The sequence below is a fragment of the Diabrotica undecimpunctata genome, chromosome 9, assembly GCF_040954645.1.
Source record: "Diabrotica undecimpunctata isolate CICGRU chromosome 9, icDiaUnde3, whole genome shotgun sequence".
NCBI lineage: Eukaryota > Metazoa > Arthropoda > Insecta > Coleoptera > Chrysomelidae > Diabrotica > Diabrotica undecimpunctata.
In genome coordinates this window covers 95,377,016-95,390,695 of record NC_092811.1, presented here as the reverse complement: position 1 = coordinate 95,390,695, position 13,680 = coordinate 95,377,016, and positions in this window count along the sequence as shown.

Here is a 13,680-nt window from a genome sequence, read left to right as displayed (position 1 = left end):
TACGATTACAATAAAATACATGTATACCTTCGAGTTTAAATAGATCGAGAACGGTGATATCTATCGAAATATTACAAGAGCACCTTTTTTGCGTAGAAAAGTCTAAGGAAACAATTTTTAAAATATTTTTTTAAAATATGTAAAAATTAAAAAACATGTGACGCAATAACCCCCACTTACCCTCCAAAACTACCCTGTATTAATATAAGATGTGGTAGGTGGTGATATGAAATTAATTATCCTAATGTCTTATAATCACTCCCAAAATATGAACTCCGTATTCAAAACCGTTTGGATGATATTTGAAAAAATAAGAATTTCAATTCACCCCTTTAAAGGGTTGTATCTCCCTTATTATTCAGTTTTATAAAAAAGTGTACATAAAGAAGTACCCTTATTTTGGACGTACTATGAGCTCTAGAAATTAATGTACATAATTCTGGACCACCTTGCATGTTTTTTAATATATTTAAAAACAAAAAAATTTAAAGTGATAACAAATAAATTGAATGATATTATAAAACTAGCAGGAAAACAACCAGGTTTTACATCGGGACGATCATGCAACGACGCTATATTTATTATAAGGCAAGTGCAAGAGAACTCGTTAGAGTAATCATTAAACAGGCATATTTATGTTTCGTGAATCTTAAGAAGGCATTTAACAGGGCCAAACTAAAGGACGTTATCCACTTACTGTACGTAAGAGGGATACCCTTACGAATAATCAACATGATTAAAAATATCTACCAAAACAACACAAAAGTGAGAGTAAAAGAAGAATTGACTTACACAATTAAAGCTAAATTAAGGGAAATTCACTCTATTGTATAAAACTATTCACTCCTGATCTTGGATAAAATAATAAAAAAAGTAAGAACGGAAAAAGGATACGAAATAAAACAATAACCTAAAATAATCTGTTATGCAGGCGACGCAATACTTATCTCTTAAAGTGAAGTAAAGAGAAGGGAAAAATCAAGAGAATAGAGCAAACAGAGCCGCAGTTTTCCTGAATGAAACAATATGGAGAAATAAAAATATCAGGAAAGAAATGAAGGCAGAATTTACAAAACAGTCATCAGACCAATATTGACAGGAGTAATAAGAGAAAAAAGAGCCAGCAGAGATAAACACTTTTAGAAAAATCGATAGTATGCCACTATGAGACAGAGCTAGACGTACCGATATACAACGAAGATGCAAAGTGGAGGACGTCAAGGACTGGATAAGAAATAGAAAAGTAGAATGAAATGATGATATAAGCCGAATGACAACAAATGAAGCGTGCATTTCCATAACGTTGTAAGTTCCAATATGCCATTTGGTTTTTTTAAGTTAAATGAGTTGCAAGTGCCATGTTCTATCGCCTAAAATTTATTTCATGTCGATATGGCTAGCGACGGCGTAAAAAGTGGGGATAAAGTAGCGGTGCAAGTCATAACGTTGTAAGTATCGTAGTGCAATTCTGTTAAATGTAGAGTGGCGCATTAGTTACTAAATTATTTTTGTTTGGACGTGTTGGGTTGGGTTTAAACATAAGTATTTGGAACGAATATGGATGAAGCTACAGAAAAACGGTCCAAAAAGAAAAGAAGAGTTGTTGATAGTTGGAAAAAAAATTAAACCAAGAAAATGAGAAACTCTGGCGAAGAATATGTTTCTCTAGTCAATAAAAAGACCGTTACAAAGAAAATGCCACCAGCTGATGTAAGTATGGTTTAAAGAGATACCTATCTAAATAGACGTTAAAACATAAATAATTTTTTTTTGTTTAAATCTATCTAAATAATCCAAAATTGTTTTAGGTAAAATGCAAGTGTCCACTAGCATGTAGATCCATAAGACTGGAATACCTTGTTGAGTTGTACAATCATTTCTATGAAATGGCTAATTGTAGTAAGCAGCAAAGATAACTACAAAGGTTTATTCATCCCCAATTAATCAAAAGGAGACGTCATGGTCAGTACGAACATCCCAGTGAAAGTAGGAGAAAGCACTCTTTCACCTACCATTTACTTTTGCCTGGAGGATCTGAAATAAGGGTTTGCCTCAAAACATTTTGTAGTACGTTTGCCGTAACTCCAAGAAGAGTGCAACTTTTGGGAGAAAATATTCTTGATGGTAAAATGGATATGTCAGAAAAACGAGGAGGGGCTCGACCAGAGCTGTAAAAGATACTTTTTAAAAGTATCTAGATACTTTTAAGATACTTGAGGCAAAAAGTATCTTAAGATACTAAGTATCTAAAATACTTTTTTGTGAAAGTATCTAAAGATACAAAATACTGGAAAAGTATTTAGAGTAAAAATATCTTAGATACTTTTAAGTATCTAAGATACTTTTGAGTATCTAAGATACTTTTAAGTATCTAAGATACTTTTAAGTATGTAAGATACTTTTATGTATCAAAGATACTTAGATGCTTTTCTAGTATCTAAGATACTTAGATACTTTTGTAGTAACTAAGATACTTTTAGGGTATAATATAAAGGTACTAGGTACTCTACTACTCTACAGTAGATTGTCGATACTTTTGTTTTAAAAACATCATTTTAACCCTTTAAATTATCATACAATTTTAGTTTAAGCCAGCAGGTACTTTGAAATGGTATACTTTGGGCTTTGGGGTAGATAAGAAATAAAAGACGTTAAGTTATTACAAACTAATAACTATGTATTGAAAACAAAAATCCAACATTAAATTTTCAAAACAATATAAAATAAACATAAATTCGTGTGTTAAAAACAGCATAAGATGCATTATGCATTAAAAACAGAACATACTTAAATTTTTAAACAAAATAGGATAGGGTATAAAAAATAGTAACATTTTGGTAGCTAATAACTAGTTAGTATAACCACTAGCTTTTAGTAAAACTAAATTTTCAAAAGTACGATCAGACAAGGCATGACGTCGGGGTGAATTAATAAAAGTTGCAAAAGAAAACATTCTTTCAACAGCTGCAGAAGAAGGTAATGGCGTATTGAACTTTTTAAATAATTGTTCAATAATATTATATTTTTTTAACATTTGTATGTTGGTTTCAGAATCGGTCAAATATTGTAATAGTTGCAGCTCAGCTTCTCGTTTATAATCTAAATCAGTATAGCCAGTGTTTTCGTTTTGCGTTTGAAGATCGGAGTATTCGGAGTTAATATCAAATTCAAAGAAGTCGTTTTGCATTTTGTTACTTTTCATTACAGTAGTAATGTTATTTGTACTTACATCAAATTGTTTTAATTGTTCCTAATTTTCCTTAATAATTTTTATAGCTTCTGTAATTACCAAATCCTTAATTTCACTAAGGTCATTTTCGATATTCCTGATTCCTCGAAATGCAGTAAGCTAACGTGTTTTAAATAAAGGATTAATAACTGCAGCAATTATTGCAGATTGGTTAGTCAACTTAAGAAGTTTTTTAAATCTGGAGTTTAAAGATACTGTCAGAGCGTTCAAAATAGGTTCCACATATTTAAACTTATTGGTTTTAAGCTTTCCAATTTTAACAAACAAGCTTACGATTGATGGTAGAAGGAAACCGTAGTACATATTTTGTTCGCCTTGAAGAGTGTCAAGTGCCAAAGCAAACGGTTTTAGTATTTGGCATAATTCTGCTAAATAATTTAGATCAGTATCTCTGAGCCGATCTTGTTTTGCAAAATTTAATTTTTCGTATAGAGATTCCAGTTTTTCTTTAGACTTAAGAATCTGGTTCAGAGCATCGAACATGGAATTCCAACGAGTCACACCCAACGAAATAAACGGATAATGCTGTGGGCCGGCGGGCGGGATGCAAAGAACAATACACATCGTCTCTCCCGCTACGGCCGGCGCGACAGGTCGAAGCTTGTCGGATCATGAAAAGTATCTATTTCTCAGGTCCTGAGTAAGTATCTAAGATACTTTTTTGTATCTAAGATACTTTTTTGTATCTAAGATACTTTTTTGTATCTAAGATACTTTTTTGTATCTAAGATACTTTTAGTATCTAAAGATACTTTTAAAAATAAAAGATACTAGATACTTTTAAGAAGTATCTAAAGTAAAAGTAACTTTTAAATGAACCAAAAAGTATCTTAAATAAAAGTATCTAAGATACTTTTAGTATCTTAGATACTTTTTTTATCTTTTTACTAAAGATACTTTCAGCTCTGGGCTCGACAAAATATTTTCAAGACTGTCTGGACTAACAAGATTATAGAGCATATCGAAAGTTTTCCAAAAATTGAGAGCCACTTCGCAAGGGCGAAAACCCGGGATAAGCTCTTCTTGTCACCGGATTTAAACGTAAGTAGAATGTACCGTGCATTTTTAGAGAAATATTGTGCGGATTATCAGCCGCCTAACAAACCACCATTGACTAGACAATGGTATAATGAAATTTTTATATCAAAATTTAACTTATCTTTTGCAAGTCCTAAAGTAGATACATGCTCCACATGTGATAGTTTGCCTGTTCAAATAAAATCAGGAGATAAAGCTGCTGTAACAGAACAGGAGCTTCACCATCGGAGAGCAGAGGCTGTTACAAAACCAATGTCAACTGAGACCAAAAATGCATGTACAAGTAATTGCTATGTTCTTTCCTTCGATATGCAGCAGCAAATGTACATTCCCCAATTAACTCACTCCGAAATGTACTATTCACAACAGCTTGCAGTGTGTAACTTAGGAATTCACGATTCCATCACAGGAAAGGGATTCATGTGTTTATGGACTGAGGACTTTGGGGGAAGGGGTGCCTTGGAAATTAGCTCCTGTTTATATACTTACCTTACTAAGGAAATTGGCAATCACGGAAAGAAAAAGCTTATTTTGTGGTCGGATAATTGTGGGGGTCAAAATAAAAATCAGTTCATGATCGCCATGTATTTGACCATACTAGAAAATAACGTTTTTGAGAAAATTATTCATAAATTTTGTGTAAGAGGACACACTTTCCTTAATTGCGACAGAGATTTCGCAATCATAGAAAAACGTAAAAAAGTGTGTAAGGCTTATACATTGATGAATGTTGTTAACATCATTACTAGTGCGGCCCAGAAAAATCCATTCTCGTGCATGATGGTTAAGGACTTTTATGATTTCAAAACCGTTGCCTGTGATAAACTGAACACAAAGAAGTTAGGAATTTCAACAGCTACGCAGCTTCGTCTTACAAGAGAGAAATTTGGTACGGTGATGGTGGCTAAAGGACATAATGAGCTCGCTGGATGGAGTGAGACCAATGTTCTCAAATCTGGAGTTACATTAGAAGACTTTAAAATCATAGACCTTCAAAAAACTAGAACTCACTTTGATATCCCAGAGAAAAAAAGGACAGATATTGAAAAAATGCTCCCTTATCTTCACGATGATGCCAAGAAGTATTTTAAAGAAAAATTAGGTCAACCAAGTCAAGTTTCTACTGTAGGAAACAGCGGTTAAAAATCTGTCACTTAAAACGTTTTGACTTGCAAACCTGATGTCACTTACAACGTTTTGACCTTAGACAGATTTTTGAATTTTTTTTTAAGTAAGCTTTGTTTATTGTTCCATTGCGGTATGTTTGTATTATATAATACCTTTAAACTAATCCTTTTTCAGTATGTTACATTATAAGAAATAAACATGTTCGATAAAAAACTGTTTTTTACTCCTACTGAAAAATTTACAATTTGGCACTTACTACGTTATGGAAATGCACGCTTCAAATAGATTAGTAAATATAGTTCCCCAATAGGAAGACGATTAGTAGGACAACCACGAAAATGATGGAACGACAACTTACTGGAGGTACATTGAAAAACAGACAGTCATGCCTACAAAATAAGAACAAAAAGAAGAAGAAGGGATTAGATGATCAGATCACATAACAAAAGATGCTGCACCAAAATAGAGAGAAATAGTTCAGGATTGGAGAACTACTGCTGAAGAAGGACAAGTCCATGTCCAAAAATGAATATTCTCGTATAATTAAATATATATATGAACTACTAGAGCTTTATATCCCACAAACAAGTTTTTTATATTTATTGGCAAAAACACGAATCACTCAAGTTCTTATTAATTAAAAGAATAATATAATTATAGTACTTATTTGTTTACCAAAGTATAAAAGTTTCAATATTTAACATTATAAACACTTGAAAATCTTAGCAAACAAATAGCGTGCTTTGAAAATTACCACAAATTATAGATTCTGTTTCCTTAGCGGTAAATGAGTAACAACCGATATCCATAACTAGATAATGATAAAGTTCCGTAATTACATGCATATTTCACGAATATTGTTTTTTTTATCAATGTTTTCTGTTTAAAAATGTAAGTATTTTAAAGAGTATTTGGACACGTGCTGTGAAAAATTTTGGATGACTAGTGTTCTTAATAAAAAATTATTAACATTAGAGTCAGAAATATGAAAGTGTGCTATTTTTTAAGCAAAAGTGTCTTTAGTTTACTAAATAAATTTTGTATTTCGTATAAGTTTTGTATAAGCTAAATTTCTGTATATTTGATTAAAGGAAAGCTAAGACATCATTTAAAAAAACTACTCATTAAATTTCAAATGAAACAGGGACTGCCAGGACTGCAAACCGCATTTCTAGTTAATCAATTATTCCCATTTCAGAAATTACGTAGTTTATCTCTTGGAAACTCTTGTTTACCTAGCGAACTGTTTATCTAAAGGGTATTTGTGTAGATGTCCAGAACTGGATTCTAGTCTATTCATGCTTTCCCAGTTTTGCTTAGTTTTATTTTTCTAAGTTGTAACAAAAATTGTTAAATTTTGTAAGGTTGTCTATTTAGGTCTCCGAATTTATTTAAGTTTTTTTGGAAAGATTCAATCATACCAACTACAACTATTTTTAATCCAGATACTCCTAAAACTTTTTACCTCAAAATTTTTAGTAAATTCTGCTATGAATGGCTTTCTACTTCAAGTATATACAAGATTTAGATATATATATATATATATATATATATATATATATATATATATATATATATATATATATATATATATATATATATATATATATATATATATAAGGTGTTGGGTGTAAAGTCTCTTTTTAGGTTTCCTATACAAACTTCCTCCAATTCTTCTTGTTGCTTGCCAGCTTGCTCCTTGGTGATTCCTCTCTTGTCTAGGATGGCGGCAATTTCAAAATTCTTCTCCCTTCCCACACTTGTTTCACTGGTCTTTTTTTATCCATCCTTACCATGTGGCCGTACCATCTCAGTTGGGCTTCTTCGATTTTCTTCTCTATTGACTGGACTTCAAGGCGTTTTCTTGTTTCCTCGTTCCGTATCCTGTCCATTCTGATCACCCCTAGTACTCTTTTTAGATACTTCATTGCAATACTTTGCAGTTTATTTTTTAGTCTGGTGGTAAGCGTCCAGCTTTCACATCCAAATGTTAAGATTGGTACAAAACCTGTGTTGTAGATAGCTATCTTGGCTTTTTGGGATACTTCTTTTTTCGATGGGAATGTGCTCTTAATTGGGTGGTATATCCGGGAAGCGTTTGCTATTGGATTGTTTATCTCTGCTTCTTGTGTACCCCTACTCTCTAGTTGCACTCCCAGGCATTTAAAGGTTTCGACTTGTTCTAAAGTATCGCTATTGATTTTAATGTTTGTATGTTGGTCTGTTTTCCCACATACCATGACCTTGGTTTTACTTTCATTGGTTCTCAGATCACGTTTTTCGAGTTTATCTCTCCATATTTGTTGGTTTCTGTTAAGTGCGTCCTCCTTTCTTCCAAATACGACGAGATCATCTGCAAATGCGCACTCCGCTATCTTTATCATTTCCAGGTTTCTATGTCCAACAAATATTCTCGATGTTTTTTCTCTAGTTTCCTGCATTATATCATCTAGTACAATATTGAACAAGATGGGGCCTAGTACACCTCCTTGTCGTAAGACATCATTGATTCTAAACTCGTCTGATTCCATATTATCTGTTCTTACTCTGTTTCTTGTGTTCTTGTATAGGCTCATAATAGCTTTTCTGAGTTTGCTGTCTACTTTTCTGTTCCTTAGGCTTTTTTCTATTTCGGTTCGGGGGGTTATATCAAATGCTTTTTCGAGGTCTATGAAGGCTTGGTATAGTTCCGTGCTTGTATTGCGTGCATTTTGTATTAGCTGCTTGAGTGTAAAAATATGGTCATGGATGCTTTTTCACTTCCTGAAACCGCTCTGTGACTGCTCCAGCTTATGGTCTACTTCTTGTAATATTCTTTTCTCCAGTACTCGTTCGTAAACTTTGGAAGGGAAGGGATACTCAGGAGGTTTATACCTCTGAAGTTGCTGCAGTCTCGTCTGTCACCTTTTTTGAAAATGGGCAGAATAACGCCCACTTCCCAGTCTTTTGGGATCTTACTCTCATTCCATGCTTTATTGCAAACTTTTCTAAGCATTTCATTTCCATTTTCTCCCATATTTTTAAGCATTTCGCAGTTGTCTTATCATAGCCAGATGTCTTTCCTCTTTTGAGCCTAAGTATTATTTCTCTTATTTCCTCTATTGTTATTTCGTTTTGATTTGGGTTCTCATGTGGGTTTTCTTCAAAGTTGTCTATTTCATTATTAGAGTCTTATTGAGTCAGGAGGTCTTCGAAATATTCTCTCCACCTATTCATAATACTTTCGTTCTCGCAGAGGATGTGGCCATCTTTATTTTTAATTTTTTTTTATGTTTGTTGTCTGTTCTCTGTTCACAGACTTCTTAGAGTTTTGTAAAATAGTTTTTGGTTAGTGTGGGAGTCTTTTTCCAGCTTATTCCCAAAATCCTCTCAGCTCTTCTTTTTTGCTTTAATCATTATGTCTTTTACTTCTGCCCTCTGTTGCTTATATTTTTGATAGCTTTCCGCATTCTGATTCCCTAGATATTTCTTCCACGCTAACTTCTTGGATTTGACCTCTTCTTTTATTTCATTACTCCACCAATTCGTACATTGTCTGTTTTTATTGATTTTCGCCATTCCGCAGATTTGCTTGCCCCCATCTAGGAGAGATTCTTTAAGTTTTTGCCAAGTTTCTTTTAAGCCATAGTTCTGGTTTAAGTGCTTTTGGAGACTATTGTTCACATAGTTTTTGTATTTCTGTGCTATTTTTTTTCTGCTAAGTTGTATGACCTAATAACTGCGTTGGTGAGGTTTCTTGGGGTTTTGTCTCTTTTTCTTGGTACCTTTTGTGTGTGTTTTTGTTCAACACCGATACTAGTTCGGGGTACTATTAGGTAATGGTCGCTATATATTTCTGCTCTTCTTTTGACTTAGACATCTTTGACACATCGTCTTAAGGGGCTGTTTACCAATACATAGTCAATAATGGACTTTTCTCCTCTATTCTAGACTTCTCTGTTATATTTGTGCACATCTTTGTGTTAGAAAAACGAATTCATAATTATCAGGTCATTCTCTCTACAAAAGTCTATAATTTGTTGACCATTATTGTTTCTTACTTGTTCTCCGTGTTGTCCTAGTACATCCGAGGATTCTTGGTTTTTTACGCCTACTCTACTATTGAGATCACCAATTATTATTATGTTACCTTCTGCGCTATCTATGTATGATCCCTGTCGCTTTTTCCCAAAAAATGTCTTTGGTGTTCGCTCTTTCGGTATCATTTGGTCCATATGTAACAAAGATGTTGACTGGTTTTTTCTCTTCGGTTATCATCCTAATTTTTGGGATCCTTTCGGTGATACATTCCCAATCTTTAATGCTACTAGGCAAGTTTCTATTGATGAGACAACCAACTCCTTCACGTGCTCTTTCTGACAAAGGTGCTCCACTGAGTATTAAAAAATGGCCATTTTCCAGAAACTGTGTGCTCTTACCTTTTCTTTTTGTCTCTCTAATTCCTAGTATGTCTATTTTTGCCTTAGCAAATTCTTGTACAAGTTCAGCCTCCTTGCCGTTGAGGCCTCTTATGTTCCATGTTCCTATTGTCCATTCTTGAGAAATTCGGGTTTTTTCAGTTACCGTTGTTTTCACCCTTTTAATCTCATTGATTGCAGTTGCTTTGTGAATTTGTAAGCGTTTCTTATCTTTCTTCTTATTTAAGTTTCCATACTGGTCTTTGTATAGTGCTTTACTACTACTCATGTCCTTGTTCATTGCCTGTTTCATCATCGTTTTTCCATTACCGTTTTTTATTATTTTTTTAGTTTGTCTATCTTATTTTCTTTATTATTCCATTTCCATTCTTCCTTATTTACAAATTTAGAAATTAGTTTTAGTTTTAGAGATACAAGTTTTTATTTAGATTTGACGTTTTTAAGTCATCAGGTGTATGTTACAACAAATGGTAGGAATCTAAGCTACTGTTCTACATCAACATCAATGTTATTATGAAACTAAGTATACTAACTAATGAAACTAAGTATAAAAATTAAAATTTTTCTTTATTAAGGTAAATAAAACAACATAATTTCGCGCTTGTTACATCTTAACGCTGCCTTTTTATGACATACACCACACCTTTGTTTTTACTGATAAATGACGTTTTGGTCTAATCTATCGTACGTTGACTCATAATACAGTAAAACCTCCCTTAACCGAAACCTTTTTAACCGAAACATCGTTTAACCGAAACGGCTAACAGTTTCAATAATTTCGTCAATAAAAAGTAAATGTTTGTCGCAAAACGTAAACAATTCTGTTAATTTCACTCACCAATTGATATCTATGTGTGTTAAGAAATCACAAAAACCAAGAGCTCTAAAAGATATTTCCGAAAAGGCATTTTAAGGTATATCATGGATGTCGACCACTTTATTTTTAGAATGGTTTGAAAATGAATTCGTCTCAAGTGTAAAATCCTTTTTAAAATCAAAAAACCTTCTCATCAAAGCATTGTTGCTTGTTGACAATGCGCCCTCACCCTCAAAATCTACAAAATGGTGACAATTGTCAGATTTTTGCCACCGAATCTCACAAGCTTAATCCAGCCGTTAGGCCAGGGAGTCATAGAGACATTCAAGAGACATTATAGAGAAGCATTCTTAAGACATCTGTTATTACAGGAGACGAATTAATCCAAAAGTGTTCCCGAAATTCTCAAATCTTTAACAAGAGTCGTGGGCCAAGATCAAATCTTCAACTTTGGAAAAAAGCTGGAACAAACTTTTTGATAAGATTTTGATTGACGATCTTGAAGAAGAAAATGGTAAGAAAACGACAGAAGAAATTAAACCTTTCATTAAAAATTTGCCGGGACATGACGAAATTAACTAAGAAGAGATACGTGACTGGTTAGCAGCTGATGACTCAGAACGTGAATTCATCGACCAGGACATCATTGATATGGTTCTTTATCAAGACAACCTGAGATTTTCAATGCTTTAGAGGAAAGCATTTTATACAGTAGGCATAATTAGTTAGGGACACGACTAGATTCTTAATTTTTGTTGTCATTACATAAAGTTTTGTCCTTTTCAGATTGCTTTACGTTTCGTCGAACAATCGAATGAGGCAAACTCATGACGTTCTGCAAATTAACGATGAAGGAAGAGAGGAACATGTCCAACGAAAACGCAAAAAAATAGCAGCTTTCTTTAAAAAAGCATGTTAAACTTGTTCATTTTATTACTTTATTTTGGATTTAATTATTAGAAAACATTACGAAATCAACTCATAGTATTTTTTAATACCAATACTTTGATCAAGAATATTATAAAAAACAATGTTATTTTTAACCAAAATTCTTGTTATCCGAAACGGCCTCCCCCCCAATTATTTCGGATAACGGAGGTTTTACTGTAGTCCAGTCGTCAGAGAGTTGACCCCTAAAAATCGTACGAACAAGCTGAATTTTGCAGCGAATATTAATTTTGGGACCCAAAAAAAAAAAGAAAAGACCCCGGAGGGGACCCCCGAGCGCTAGAATCCAGTATATTCAACTATACTAAAACAGTTTTTAATTGAAGGCGATTTTTTAGCAACATCGCATTTAAAGCGATGAAAGGATATTTCCCTTATCAACTTTGCAGAGGCGTACCAAAATAAGATTTTAATTATTTATTTAAATACATAAGTAATTACCTAAAAATTAAATCTAAGACCGATATAATTATTAAATTATTATGTGTGTCTTGACGGATAAAGTAAAAACCATATAAGAAGAAAGGATAGTAATTAAGCAATGATCAATGGGCAGCAAACAATTTTTAAAATTTAATTTTAATCACTTAAAAAGTAAATTATGTAATTTGATATATTTTATTATTGTTCTGAAGCTATTTTCTTGTGGCATTTTTAAGTAATTACTATTTAAATAGGAATAAGCCACAATTAAAGCTTAACCTTTAACTACGGGCGCCCCTCCATTAGTCATAACTACGTGCGCGGTGTATTCTGTACACCACCGACTAAAAACGCAAATAAAAGCCACAACTAGGTATTTTTAGTACATATATTGTATATAATAAATGTAGGCATATATTTAAGAGAATGTCTTAACATAAAAAATAATACATAACGAAAATATAAAGATTAGCAACAAATATAAGAACAAAAACTCAACCACTTCTTTTTCTCTAAAAATAACCTTCTTGAGATTCTTGTATATTAGCTTAACATTAAAAATATTATAAAACTAGTATATAAATCTAAAAACTAGGAGTAAATAATCAGTCACAAATGAACATATTTGAGTTAAATGAACACATTTTGAATATGTGTGCTATTCACTTTCGTTTTCTTCCTCGTTTGCGTCTACTAAATTACAATTTGCACAAATTGTAACAGAGTGCTCTTTACAAACCATTCTATTACATTTGTTGCAAGATATTGTTGTAACTCTATTTTTGCTCCTTCCACAACAATGGCACCTCCCCCGTTTTTTTGCTGGTGGTTCTTCATCGTGGTCGTCTTGTACGTTTTTGTATTTCTTCAAGAATATTTTTAAATCCAGAGGTAAACTCTGTATTTCCGCCCTCTCAGAAAGATGAGGTCTTATCAATGCCAATGATAATTCTTTTAGAAAAACTCTTCTATATTTTTGAGGATTGTCGATGTTGGCAGCATTGTACAGGATCTGGCTGTTAATTCCGGCAATATTTAGGAGTTGAAAAAACAATGCCATTGGCCATCTTCGTGTTCTTCGGGATACCGAATAGGTACTGCACATTTTGTCTACAGTGTCTACGCCTCCTTTATGTGAATTATAGTCTAAAATTATCATTGGTTTTCCTGTTTCGGGATCTACTGTAGAATTACTGTGCATGGTAGATAGGAGAATGACAGCTTTATTTTTTTTTTGGTGTGTAGGATACAATGGTAACTTCTTTTTGAAAACCAAAAGTGGATGATCCAATTGGTGTGTTTTTTCTTGGTAAAAACTCTGGAGGTAGTTCCCTTTTATTTCGTTTAAGTGTGCCAACCATCGTTATCTTTTCCTTCAAAAGGTCAATTGCCAACGGATAACTCGTATACCAATTGTCGCATGTTAAATTACGGTTTTTACCTTTCCAAGGTTGAAGCAGGCGATGGGTAATATCCGTTGGTGTGTTAGATTTTTTGTAGGGCCCTTCCGGTTGTTGACCACAATACACCTTAAAATTGGTGACATAAAAGGTCTGCGCGTCACATAACACAAACACTTTTAAGCCATACTTTGCAGGTTTACTTGGAATGTATTGCACAAAGTTGCATCTACCTCTAAAAGGTATCAACATTTCATC